This window comes from Danio rerio, chromosome 6 (assembly GCF_052040795.2).
Source record: "Danio rerio strain M-AB ecotype USA chromosome 6, GRCz13ab, whole genome shotgun sequence".
Taxonomy (NCBI): Eukaryota; Metazoa; Chordata; class Actinopteri; order Cypriniformes; family Danionidae; genus Danio; species Danio rerio.
In genome coordinates this window covers 32,283,658-32,296,792 of record NC_141026.1, presented here as the reverse complement: position 1 = coordinate 32,296,792, position 13,135 = coordinate 32,283,658, and the positions used below count along the sequence as shown (strand labels likewise).

The following is a 13,135-nucleotide window of genomic DNA, read 5'->3' as shown; positions in this document are numbered from 1 at the left end:
AACATAATTTAACGCAAATTATTTTACACATGTAAGCATTTAGGTGAACTCTTGATATAAACGATTTGATGCTTGTGAATGAATAACAGATTTCAGTCATTGTTTGTAGGGGCTGAAAGGTTTCAGATACTAGAAAGCATTTCATTGGTCTGAAGACTGGATGAGAAGGTGCGCAGTGATCTCAAAGTTGTTGATTCCCTTTTTTTGCACAGACTGATTTTTATTGGGTTTTGCCTTTATTCTGATATGAAAGTAGTTATAGAGAGGGGGAGTTGGGTGGGCGATAGAGCTGTGCCATTAATCGAAATCACACCAACACAAAAAATGCCATTCTTAAAAGTATAATTAAAAGAATGCCTCAGGCAATTTTAATTGGTTTGATGTGCCATATTAAAAGCATGATTGACCATTGGGATTGGCACTTTTGTTTACATTACTGATGTAATAGTAAATAAGACATATCGGCGCTCAAACACAATATTGTTTAGGCAAGCACACATTTCTAACAAGGAAGACGACGCATCAAAAAAAAATGATTGTGGAGCTGCTTGTTTCATTGGTGTCTGAATACAAGGAGCTTGTAAAATAAATGAGACACCAACTATAAAAATGTTGATAAGACAGATTTGTTATAGAGGAATTGCAGAGCAAATAGCAACTTAATGGTGAGATTCATTTCACTTAATTTAATAACAATTTAAAATATTGGTCCATTAGTTAATGCTAGTTAATCTTTTTACTAAAATAAACTATTTGGCTGCATTTAAACTGCAGATCTTGATGGTTAATACCGATTTTGTGACTGTATCCGATTTTTAATTTTTTTTGTAGACCTGCTTACATCATCTTTAAAAGTGACTCGTATCCGATTTACTGCATTTACACAGCACACGGCAAATGACCAGGAAAAAAAGATTTATGCACGTGATGTATGCACTAGTTTTACATTAGTTTATATTGGTTACATGGACATTGTGCTCTCTCGCTCTCATTTACATGCTGAAATACCTGTGCTATATATGACAATGCAAAAGCTGTTTAAGTCCTCGTGTGTGAGATTTAAGGTTTGGGACTCTGCTGAAGTCTGTTCTGAAATGAAAGTTTCAGACTTGACGTCATTCGCTATGGTTTTTAATGACGCCCGACTCGCATTGACAGGTGAAAATCCGATCTACCTGCTAACACTGCAGACACGAGAACACAGATCTGATTCATATCGGATAAATTTCCACATCTGAACAAGGCCTGAATCTGATTTGAGTAAATGGGAATCCATGTGATTTGTTCCTGTTTACACGTACATGGGCCATATCCGATCTGTGCCACATGGGAGGAAAAAAAAAAAAATCGGAATTGAGTCACTTGACAGTGCAGTGTAAATGCGGCCTTAGTAATACATTTATTATGGCATTTATTCATCTTTGTTAACGCAATGTTATTTAAGTTAAATAATAGTAAATTAACTAATGTTAATAAGCACAACGTTAGTATTTAATAATACATTAGTTAATGCTGAACTATAATTAATAAATTCTTTACAAGATTATTTATACTTAATTAATGTTAGTAAATACATCAACTAACATTCATTAATGGACCATTATTTTAAAGTGTAACCCTTAATTATCTTCCAGGGCCTGTACATTTTTCCCACTAACTGTTTATCATGCCTTTTTGTCTTACAATAAGCACTATCTAACATCAGGGAGTGATTTTGCAATCATTAAGCTCTGGCTTTGATTTTCATTCGGCTCACTGCCAGTGAAAATCATTTGAGCATAAATGTTACAAAAATGTCTGATAAAAAGCACAAGCTTAACTTGTCTCCAGGATGTTTAAAATGATCAAGTGGCTAACATCACATCAATTTATTCTCACTGTTATACTTTGTTTTCAATTTGTTAAATGTTAGTAAGCACACCAACATAGCATGACTATGTATTTATTAGTATATTACCTGTAGATTTCAATGAATCACTGATTGCCATTATTTTGAATTTCAAACAATGTAAAGCAAATGATAAGGTTAATTATTCCAGCATTATTGAGAAGAGGCTGGAAATGATTCACCACCTGCAGCTGCCTCAGGTCTCATACAGCATATTAGCCGGGAGTCCTTCTGTATGATTCTATATACAGACGTGACGTACTGTAATGACGCAAAGACCACCAGCGGCAAACCTGGATTTCCAGTGAACACTTACTGTATATAAACCATATACTACTCAAACTATGTGAATTATACTACACTGTAAAAAAATGCAGGGTTCCACTCAATTCATTCATCTTGTCTCAACACTAATTGATTAAATTAACTTAACACTTTCAACAAATTTATGTGGATTGAACATAAAAAAAATGTAGTCGTCTCAATGAAATCTCAAGAATTGTGCTGTTGTTTTTGTGTTGTTATTTTTTTAAGTGTAAGGTAAATTTACTGATGTCATTGACAGACTGATTATTCACTTACTAACAATTAATTTTGGTAATTTTTAAACCAAACAGAAAACTTACAGACTTCAGTTAAGAAAGATACGAAGAATTCGTCATCAAATTGCGTGAGGAGAGTTAGCTCACGCTAGACTGAAAGAGTGAAAATGTTCATGAATTATTCAGCAGTTTAACCTATTTAGTGGCTCCTGCTCTTTCCTCTGACGTTTGACCTCAGAGTACACAAGAAAGACATTCAACCGATGAATGTAGCATGAGTGACACTGACATTAGATACAGTGTCAAGAACAAAAGAGCTAAAGACAGGTTTTGAAAGCAGAAGAAAAACTTACTCCACAATATATGTAAATGCAAACCAAGTAGGCAATACCAGTCAAGTCAAATCTCAAACAAATGACATCTTCAGGAAAAATATGACTATAACATTATGATAATGATATACACTCTTTTCAAAAACCCAACTCTACACGCAAATTTCCATTAAACTGGCATTTTTAACACTCTCACTACTGATAAAGTAAATTATCGTACTTACGGACTCTTCTCTCAAGCGTTTGTCTCCGTGTCTGAGTTGAATTGTGTTGTGGTGCTGAAGAACAGCTCCCAAATCACACACAGCTGCTCTCCCTGTGCGCCAGCGTGTGTGTTTGAGTGTGTGTGTGCGTAACTTGCCTTAGTCGGACGCTTCTACGCAAAGCCTCTCTGAGCACCTACAGCACAGTAACATAACAGATGCTAATGGACTAAACAGTGCTTGAATCACTAGTGCACCCCTCCCTCTCTATCTCTCTCTCTCTCTCTCTATCTCTGTGTGAAGTCACAGCCGTACCAATGTTGGCTTGTTTAGCTAAAACAACGCCTTTATTTTAGTAAGTGAAACAATTGAGTTAAACTGAGGCAAAGATCGCTGAGGCATATGAGAATACATGCAAGAAAAGGATTTGATGAAATGGTGAAAGCAGTATCTGTGCTAGAAGAGTAAAGGAAATTTAGTCTGACTGTCGGGGAAAGCCTTTCAAAAATTGTGAAGCAACACAATAAAATATACATGAGTCATATTTGTTATGCGGTAGCTTTTGTTTTTATTTGCAAATGCAAAGCTGTACTTTACTACACTCAGAAAAAATATTGTTCAAAGTACTTATTTAGAATCATAGATATTTACATTAGTTGTCGCCTACGCTGTTGTTGTCTATTGGAAGGAATGCGTCAAAAGTGCTGCCATTTTAGTACAGGGCAGCGCTTCTTTAAGAATGTGGGACCAAGTTGTAGTGGAGGACTGGTCATCCGGAGCCATAGATATGTAAACATTTATACATATATCTATGATCAGGAGTTTACCCGGTGGTCACTATGCAAATATATTTTTTCTAATTAGGAATATTATAACTTTACATCACTTTTCTACATCGATGGATATGTGACTGCACAGGCATTGCCAATAAAGAGCATGTGTTTGTGTGCATGGAAATGCATTATCTCCTATACTGCTAAATGTGATCTAATCCATGTCCTGCAACAAATCCCCTCTCCCGCTTTCACTTCTAATTCCAACGGAGGGAGCGATTCATTTTTGAATGAATCTCTGTTATGAATGATTAGTGTGAATCATCGATATCCCTGTATATAACATTATATCCCATGGTATATAACATTTATAATATTCAATAATTTACGGACTTGGACTCAAGGACAAAAAAAACCTGATCACAACATCCCTACTTTTTACCTGCAATGTTTTACAATGCATTATTTTATGCATATAATCGAAAATAAATAACTATATTACTAGCCATGATGTACAGTTGAAGACAACATTTTAAGCAATCATATACAATTTAAATTTTTTTTTTAAATATTTCCAAAGTGATGTTTAACAGAGAAAGGATTATTTCTGATTATTTTATATTATTATTATTTTATTATCCTGGAAAAAGCCTTACTTCTTTTAGTTTGGTCTCTTATTCCTATTTTTTCAGACTGGCTAAACAACAATGTTGTACAATGTCTTGCCTTATTTACCTAACTTGCCTAACCTATTTAACCTTAGTGAAGCCTTTAAATTTAAGCTGATTACTAGTATCATGAAAAAATAGCTACTAAAATATTATGTACTATTATCATGGCATAGACAAAATAAATTAGTTATTGGAATGTAGTCATCAAAACTATTACATTTAAAAATGTGTTTAAAAAAAAAACTTCATGTTGTAAAGCATTCAAATTTCACTTGAGGGCTAATAATTTGACTTAACTGTGTTATTTTACAACATTTAGATGTGAAACACTTTTTTTTTTTTTTACAAGCCATGAAATATGTACGATAAGGGTTTTTTTAAACATATTTTGCATATTTTGAAACATGCATATTTCATAAACACTGTAAAACATTAAATGAACTTCAATAAATGTCTCTCTACCCTCAGTAAATAAACAATAGACAATAAGATGTAATGGAATGTATGCAGGTCTCTGGTGACAAACAAAGGTCTATAATTAGATAAAACAGAAACCCAAAGTTTCATTCATAATGAAGAGCTGAGAACGATCAAGTCCACAAACCAACCACTAGCACTGGGTTTGAATGAAGACTTTTATGAATGTAATGATGCATGTGCTGCGCTGAACACTGAAAGGCTTTCACATTTATCAAGACTTCGGTCTGTCAACGTCATCAATTCTGTGTCAAACAACAAAACAATTAAGGGGCTTTCAGAAAGAAAGGAGACAGAAAGAGGAAAAAAGACATTTTGAGTCACGTTTCAAAAGAAAGAACGTTGAGGGAACAATCATTAGGAGCAGTTAAATTTAGAAATGACATTATGACACAATTTGGTCACAGATAAATCAATGTATTATTTGAGGTCTAAAGGAAAAATGCTGGATGTTAACACTTCCTCTATATGAGCAATATAGTGATCCCAGTAAGCCAATAATTATTGTCGATTATTTAGATAAATACAATAATCAATAAAAAAATATATTAAATATATGGTACAAAAGCAGACATTCATTTGTAGAATTGCTTTTAGCATTTTAATAAATAAGTGTCTACATAAATAATAGAAAAGTAACCTAGTTTAAGTTGCAGTAGGTCATCTGACAAAATGCTAACATATTATCTAAGCATATTATCTTTGAACGGCGGGGAGCGACTGTTATTCAAAGCCACGCCTCGATTAGTTCATGTTATTCACCAGTTAGTTTAGTCTTCACTCCTATCTGGTGAAGTTTTTTTTCCCTCTCCGCTGTCATCACTGGCTCGCATGGTTCAGGATTGGTAGAGCTACACATTGATGAATTTGCTCTTCAGTGTTTGAACTCTCAGTAATGATTTAAATCACACTGAACTGAGCTAAATTGAACTGAACTTAAACACTAAAAACTGAACTACACTGTTCCAGTTACTATGACCATTTATGTGAAGCTGCTTTAACACAATCTACATTGTAAAAGCGCTATACAAATAAAGCTGAATTGAATTGAATTAGTTACTGTTTGACTAGCGGCATGCAGGAATTTCACTTATTACTAAGCCATACTTACATGCTATTGCAGAGCGAATATTCAGAGTAGCATGGTAAACAGTATAGGAAGGATGTTATTGCTTAAAAATGACCCAATGTGAATATAAAAGCAACTTCAGCTTAATAAAGGCAGGTTAGGCGGAATAGCGCTATTTACTGATGTTTTGTTGTTAACTAAATAAAAATCTACATTATTGATGCTGTAAAAAGGTCTCTTATAAAACTGAAAATAGTCACATTAATCTTTTACCGGGAGATTTCAGTGGCTAAACAACACATCTGTGCATATAAAACATTCATAACACAAGATAATCCAACATAAGCTTAGCCTGACTAAAATAGTTTTAAAACAGAACTGTCTAACAGAAATACTTCAGCCATGGTGTCGTCCTTCCTCCAGCATGCTAAGGTAACTTCAATAGTGATTCAGGATTTTCAAAAATTTCAAATCAGCATTTAATTTTACCGCTTCTGTGATTGTCTCGTGAACGCACGGCGCTCATGCAGGCGGGCACGTGCGAATGATGGATCTGCGTGAACAGATGCGCAAAAGTCCAGATCTAAATTTGCTGACAGTTTGAGCTACTTATCAGAATTTTGGGAGATGTTGGCCCGACAATATTTAGTTGGATGAACATTTTTTAGTTTTATCCCTTACCCTGAATATAAAAATACTTATAAATACATTTAGATCATTTACTTTAATCATTACTGTTGGACTGTGAAGATACTTTCAACCAGCACAACAAAAAATGTTTCTGAAGTGATCACCTACTTCACCTTTAAGCCTTTAAATGTCACTTTAAGCTGTATAGAAGTGTTAAAACCATTATGTTTAGAAATGTGTTGAAAAAAACCTTCTCTCTGTTAAACTGAAATTGGGGAAAAAAATAAACAGGGGGGCTGATAAATCGGACTTCCACTGTACATGTGATTTTTCTTTTTTTTTTTATTTCTTTTAATTTGAAACAATTTAAAAAAACCTTTTTTCACCTTGTCATTATGCAGTATTGTGTGTAGAATTTTGAGGAAATAAATTAATTTAATCCACTTTGGAATAAGGCTGTAACTTTTTGAAAAAATGAAGCACTATGAATACTTTCTGGATGCACTGTAAAAACATATATATAACTATAAAAGGTCTGTCACAGTTCACTTTCCTCCATGTGCTTTTGTAGACATATTAGGAAAAAAAAACATTCACAAAATGTCTGCATCATCAAGTCAAAATCAGACAGCTCTGAGCTCATAAATATGATTTTTTTTTTTTTTTTACCAACTGAGGATTTAGTTTTCGTTAATCTTACTAAGTTTGTGAACGTGCAGCGCTACTGTATGTCGCTAAAGCACTTTCAGTTTCTACATGATATTGACTTAATACTTTAGTCATCACCTCAAGGCATTAAAGGAAGATTTACTCATTTTTTGACACAAGTGCTGTTGCTGTACAAGCCATCTAAGCATTACAGCGTTGTGTTGCTATCTCTAACAAAACACAACTCAAATACGCTTAAATTAGCAAGTCCAGATGTACTGTTATCTGGGGATGGATATTTAATGCTGGACAATTATGTTTTAACGGCTAATTAGGCAATTTAATGAAGATTTTTGAATATACAATCAGCCATCTCTCTATATAAGCACATTAGTATAACTACTACTTAATACATTTTAGTAGTGTATATATTTTGAAATATCATTAAAAATATTGTTTACAAAGTGCTTGTTTCAGTTGAGCTGAGTGTAATGGGTAATTTTTTCTGTAATTGTGCAAATAACTATAGGCGAGATCACAGAAATGTGTGTGTGTGCGCGTGTGTGTGACAGTGATGTGTTTAAGCTCCAGCACAGATCCTCAAAGCCGTTAAATCCCTCTGATCAAAGCCGTCCGACCCTCAGGGGCTTCATTTCCCGTCACAGCTCCACCATCACCATTTAATGCCATTTGTTTTCACAAGATGGAGGCTCTGAATACACGACTGCACCCTAGTTCAATCATTACACCGCAACATCTGCTCTTCAGTCAGATCTCCAAAGCATCCTCTGGGTTTGGCAAATAATGAAAAAAAAAAAAACACCACACAGCACTGACATGTTCACTATGAGAAGTCCTGGAGGGTTTACAGGGGCTTTCCTCAGCAGTCATTGGTCAAAGTGAGGGCTGCATCTGCGCTTCGCGAGGCTTTAATATGCATGTTGTCACACAATGCATATGGAGAGCAGAGGGAGATGGATCTCATCTGATCTCATTCCTCCCATAGGGAGAAGCCTGAACCCCTGTTCGCACCTGTGGCCGATGACTGAATCCTGGCCAGAAGAGTGAGATGAAGAGAGGAATATCTGTTCTAGATAAAAACCTAAAAATCAGCCCAGACTCACAGGAAATATTTGCCTCAGCCTGCTTCACTGCAAGTTTCAAATGATAAATCCACTAGTGGGTGCTGTCAACATTTTTGCCATTCTGAAATATAGTGGGTGGCACTTTAAAACTAGCAATACCGGCGTAAGTGGCACAGCCGCCGCACAAAAGGAGTAAGAATGTGTTTTAGGTATAATCTAGGTTTGCAACTATGCCACCAGTGTGCACAAAGGGACAGGATGCGAATGGACAAAAATATACAGTTTCTTGATAAGTGAAAAGAGGATTAATTTTGGAAAATAAAATTAAAGAAATAAAAGACAACTAAAAGGAAAGAACAAACATACGTACAAATACGTAGGGCAAAATAAATAATAAATACATAAATAAAGCAGTGCTTTAGCCTAAATAAAGAGAGATGTACAGTGTTTGTTATTTTAAAGTTAAGACAGTCAATAAATAAGCTTTTTCATTTGTTTTCATTTAGATTTTGGTTGATGATTATATTTTACTATCTTATTTTATGTCTTTATTATAGTACATAAATAATAAATGAATAATTAAATAGGTCTAAATAATTATTTATTTGAAGATAAAAATTTGTAATTTAATAGGGCACTATGGTGGCTAACTTAAATTCTTATATTTGCTTAATTTTTGCAGCCTTCTCAACATGTATTGTCTCTTTTCTAAAAAAAAAAAAAAAAAAAAACAGTATAATGTTAAAGCATGTTTATTACTAAGAAAACATCACATCACATAAGGTACACATACAGTACCGTCCTATCTATTGTGAAAAGGCAAAACTGAAAATCTATGGGGTCAATTTTACCCATCACTGTTATTCAAATGTACATAACAGACCTTCAATAAAAGAATTAAACCTCCCAGTCATTGACTTACTAAAATAGTCTTATTTACAATTCCCAGGTATTAAAAATTGTTTAGATAAAATATATTTAAAAGTGGGACATTTATACCTATACACTATGAAAAAATGCTTGTATTGATGCACTGTTAATGTTTGAAATTACTTACCAATGACTTTTACTTTCAATTTCAGTCACTGAATTAGTGTTTATAAAAGAATAATAAAGTCACAATGACTAAAAGAAGGCAATTTGTAGAGCTATTAAAACACAAAATGCAATAAATGATGGAGAGTCAAGAGAAATAAGTTTAAACTTAGATATTTTAACCTACTCAAAACCTACTCCCAAAATAATCTTGTTATGCTGAAATAAAAATTTCATGAGGCTAGGCACTTTTTGTTAAAAGTGGCGAAAAACAATGAAATAGGATTTTTTTTTTTAAATTTTATTTATTTATTTATTTATTTATTTTTAAAGCACCTTTTAATCTAAATTTGTGCTGGGTAAAATTTACCCGGATTGGTGATTTTCGGACTTCACTGACCTCTGGCGATTCTAGTGTTAAAACGCCACCCAGCGGTCAAAAGCTGCAGGTGCACCTACTACCACTGTGGCGACAGCAAGCATGGTGGCAGAGGGAACATATTGAAGTGGTGACATCTATATGTTACATTTTGAATTATGCTACTTTTGAAATATGCTACTTGAGGGTACATATCACTTATAAATCATAAACACAGAAAGTTTAAATGGAAAGTTGCAGCTATTTTTACAGTGAAAATGAACAAAAGCTGTTGGCTGGTGGTGTTCATTTTACATAAAAACTGCAGAGACAAAGTACATAAAGTATGTTATTATGATTTTACAAAAAAAGTAGCATGAAGTGTATGCGAGTCTGAGTAAAAAATAAATAAATAAGACCACAACACAGACTGAAGGTTGATCATTTCTGTAGGGTCTGTATATGTTCATAAAACTCTGGGTGCCACACAATTTCCTTTATGTTGTCCCAACAAATATCGATGTGGATAACGTAATTGTTTTCACAAATAAAATTGGAATTAACATAAAACATTTAGGTCTCTGTGAAATATTGAAATATTATTTTATTTAAGTAGTTGGAACAAACAGCACACACACACACACACACACACACACACACACACACACACACACACACACACACACACACACACACACACACACACACACACACACACACACACACACACATATATATATATATATATATATATATATATATATATATATTTTTTTTTTTTTTTTTTTTTTTTTTTTTTTTACTATTTTACCAGGAATATCCCATTGAGATACAATATCTCTTTTACCAGGGAGTCCTGGTCAAGACAGGTATTAAGTTACAAAAAAAAACAAAAAAAAAAAAAAACATGTCACAACACATAGACACACACAAAAATAGTATAATCCATAAAGAATTGTTAAAACAATTAAAATATTTTTAAATATAGCGATAGATGGTACGGGTTTCATATGTAATACATGTTGAAGCTCATTCCATACCTTTGGAGCAAACTTAGAGAATGCAGATCGACCTAACACTGTGTGAAAAACGGCATCGTGTATATCTGCTAATCTGGTATTGTGAGTATTTGAAGAGTACTCCAACAAATTAGATATATACTGTGGTAATTTACAGACTAAAGCTTTAAAAATTAAAACTATAATATGTTGTTTTCTTTTTGAGATTTGTAATAAATGTTATTAGACCTCTACAGAAAAAAACAAATATTAACACTCTACTCAAATCCAATAACCTAATAACCTTTCCCATCCATATGCAAACTGAGAGGAGCAATATGAGCCGAAACCTTGGAAACTGACACCCATGCTGTAACATAAGACCATTTAGACTGCAGATGAGGGGACTCTGTATGGAAAGCAACTCTGACTCATCGACAGCAACAGTATTAAAAGGGGATGACAGACTTTGCTTTGGGAAAAGTTAAACAAATATTATGTTCTCAAAAAAACCTTTGAAAAGCATTCATGTAATTGCTATATATAAAAAAACAAAACAAAAATGGCGATAAAATGGTTAGTGTAGAATAGCCATGGTTGATCTGGGATTACTGTGGTTTAAGTAAAAATTATTTTTCTTGTCTAACACATATTTTTTGGTGTTATAAGAGGTAAAACTTTTAAATTTTTGAAAGGGTTTTCTGTCTCTTGAAGCATTTCACTAGCATATTTCTGTCTTGTTAATTTGATCCAACTGTTACATTAAATTAGCACAATGTTAATGCATTTTAATGTCATATGCATCAAGCATGTCTTACCATATTTTTAACGTTCAGATACCAGCACATTTTAATTCTGCTAGTATATTAATATTTTGAATACTTGAAATGTTATAAAAAATTTTACCCTGTTGCTCACTTGCATTAGCGTATTGTAACATTTCAACAATGCTAGCTCATTAACACGTTTATAACCTTTTTGCACTTGCTAACATGTTTTATTGTTACTAGCATGTTTCTAACATGTTAATTGAACTTATTTGCTCATTTGTATTAGCATGTTTTGAGCATACTATAGCATCAATGGCATCAAGCATATTTTTTAAGTTTAAACGTTTTTTTAAATTTAAACACATATTTTAACACTTGCTAACATGCTTAATGTTGCTAGCACATTGCTAACATTTTTAATACACAACATAATACACAATCTTACTGACATGTTTTAACTAGTTTAGTTTTACCAGCACACTGAGCGAATTCCAATGTCAAAAATAATGATTTTTATATTTTCTAACATTAAATATTACTAACACATTTCTAACACTTGCTAACATTATAACAGTCAAGGTTTTTTTTTTTTTTTTGATAAAGGCTTATTTTTTCAAGTCTCCTAGAATTGAATAGTTGACGGGAACCATTTTTGAACATTCAGCTGGTTTCCTGTTCTGGAGGGGTCCTTTTTTTATAAATATTGCAATAAATATTACCCTATACTGTAAATCTTGGCTTAGATTATAATATACTGTAGGAACCTTTTACCAAGTCTGTTGGTCTTATTACACAATGCAAATACAGAAGGCTCAAGCTTTAAATAGTAAATTTATGCCAAAAAAAAAAAAAAGTTTTATTTTTTAAAAGAAATGCTAATGGTCTAATTCGATTCAATTAATTATGCAAAGCTAAGCTAAAAGTGACCCTGCCAAAACATGACATCGGTGGAATGAATTTAAAAAAACTGTTTAAGTCAACTTTAGAAGACTTGAAAAATTTGGCTTTTTCAAAAAAGGAGTGTTCCTTTAATGTTTTACATGTTCCTACAAAGACCTGGAAGGGTAGTGATGGGAAAAATACTGGGTGGAAAAAAAAATGGATGGGAAAAACTAAAAAATTAGTGACAGGAAAATATATATTTTTTTTAACGTTTTCGCATTCCCTCAAAAAGATGGTTCGCTTTCTCTCGCAAAACTGTTGTTCCATAAACTGATCACTTTATTCATGTTAACCCTTCTGATTTAGCCGGGACACGCTCCGTATGATAAACTGATCCCAGATCAGCTTCTGTACACGCCATTTAAAGTGACATCTCTGTTATTAAACAAGTGAAGAGCAGCAAATGTATCTCATATTGCTTTGTTTAGAGGATCAATGCACAGCTTTGATGAATAGAAAATGCAGACCTTTTTTATTCATTTCTCAATTTCTACCACCCATTTTTTTCCTCCACCATCACCTCCCTTCTAGGTCTCTGTATAGTATAGACATATTTGTAGAATGATTTAGCAACATACTAAAACATTTTTCTAGCATTTTTGAGCATGTTTAAACAATGTCAAGCTGACACTATTGTTGCAATGCAAATTATCAATTAAATTGAATAGAATCGAATAGAAAATGTAGAGTTCAGATGAAAAAACCTGTAAGTGC

General features: G+C 33.2%; 1 protein-coding gene and 1 long non-coding RNA gene across 54 annotated transcripts in view; one reads left to right on the top strand and one right to left on the bottom strand.

Moving 5' to 3' along the window:
* dlg1a (discs large MAGUK scaffold protein 1a) overlaps window positions 1-13,135 on the bottom strand; it is a 220,470-nt gene that overhangs the window by 33,111 nt on the left and 174,224 nt on the right. Inside the window, exon 1 of one of the 51 annotated variants that reach the window (XM_087254890.1) lies at window positions 2,983-3,191. The gene's annotated coding sequence lies outside the window, so the exon portion shown is untranslated. 51 annotated transcript variants of the gene reach the window in all.
* LOC147836384 (uncharacterized) overlaps window positions 1-13,135 on the top strand; it is a 76,743-nt gene that overhangs the window by 21,587 nt on the left and 42,021 nt on the right. The gene's annotated exons all lie outside the window — the stretch shown is intronic.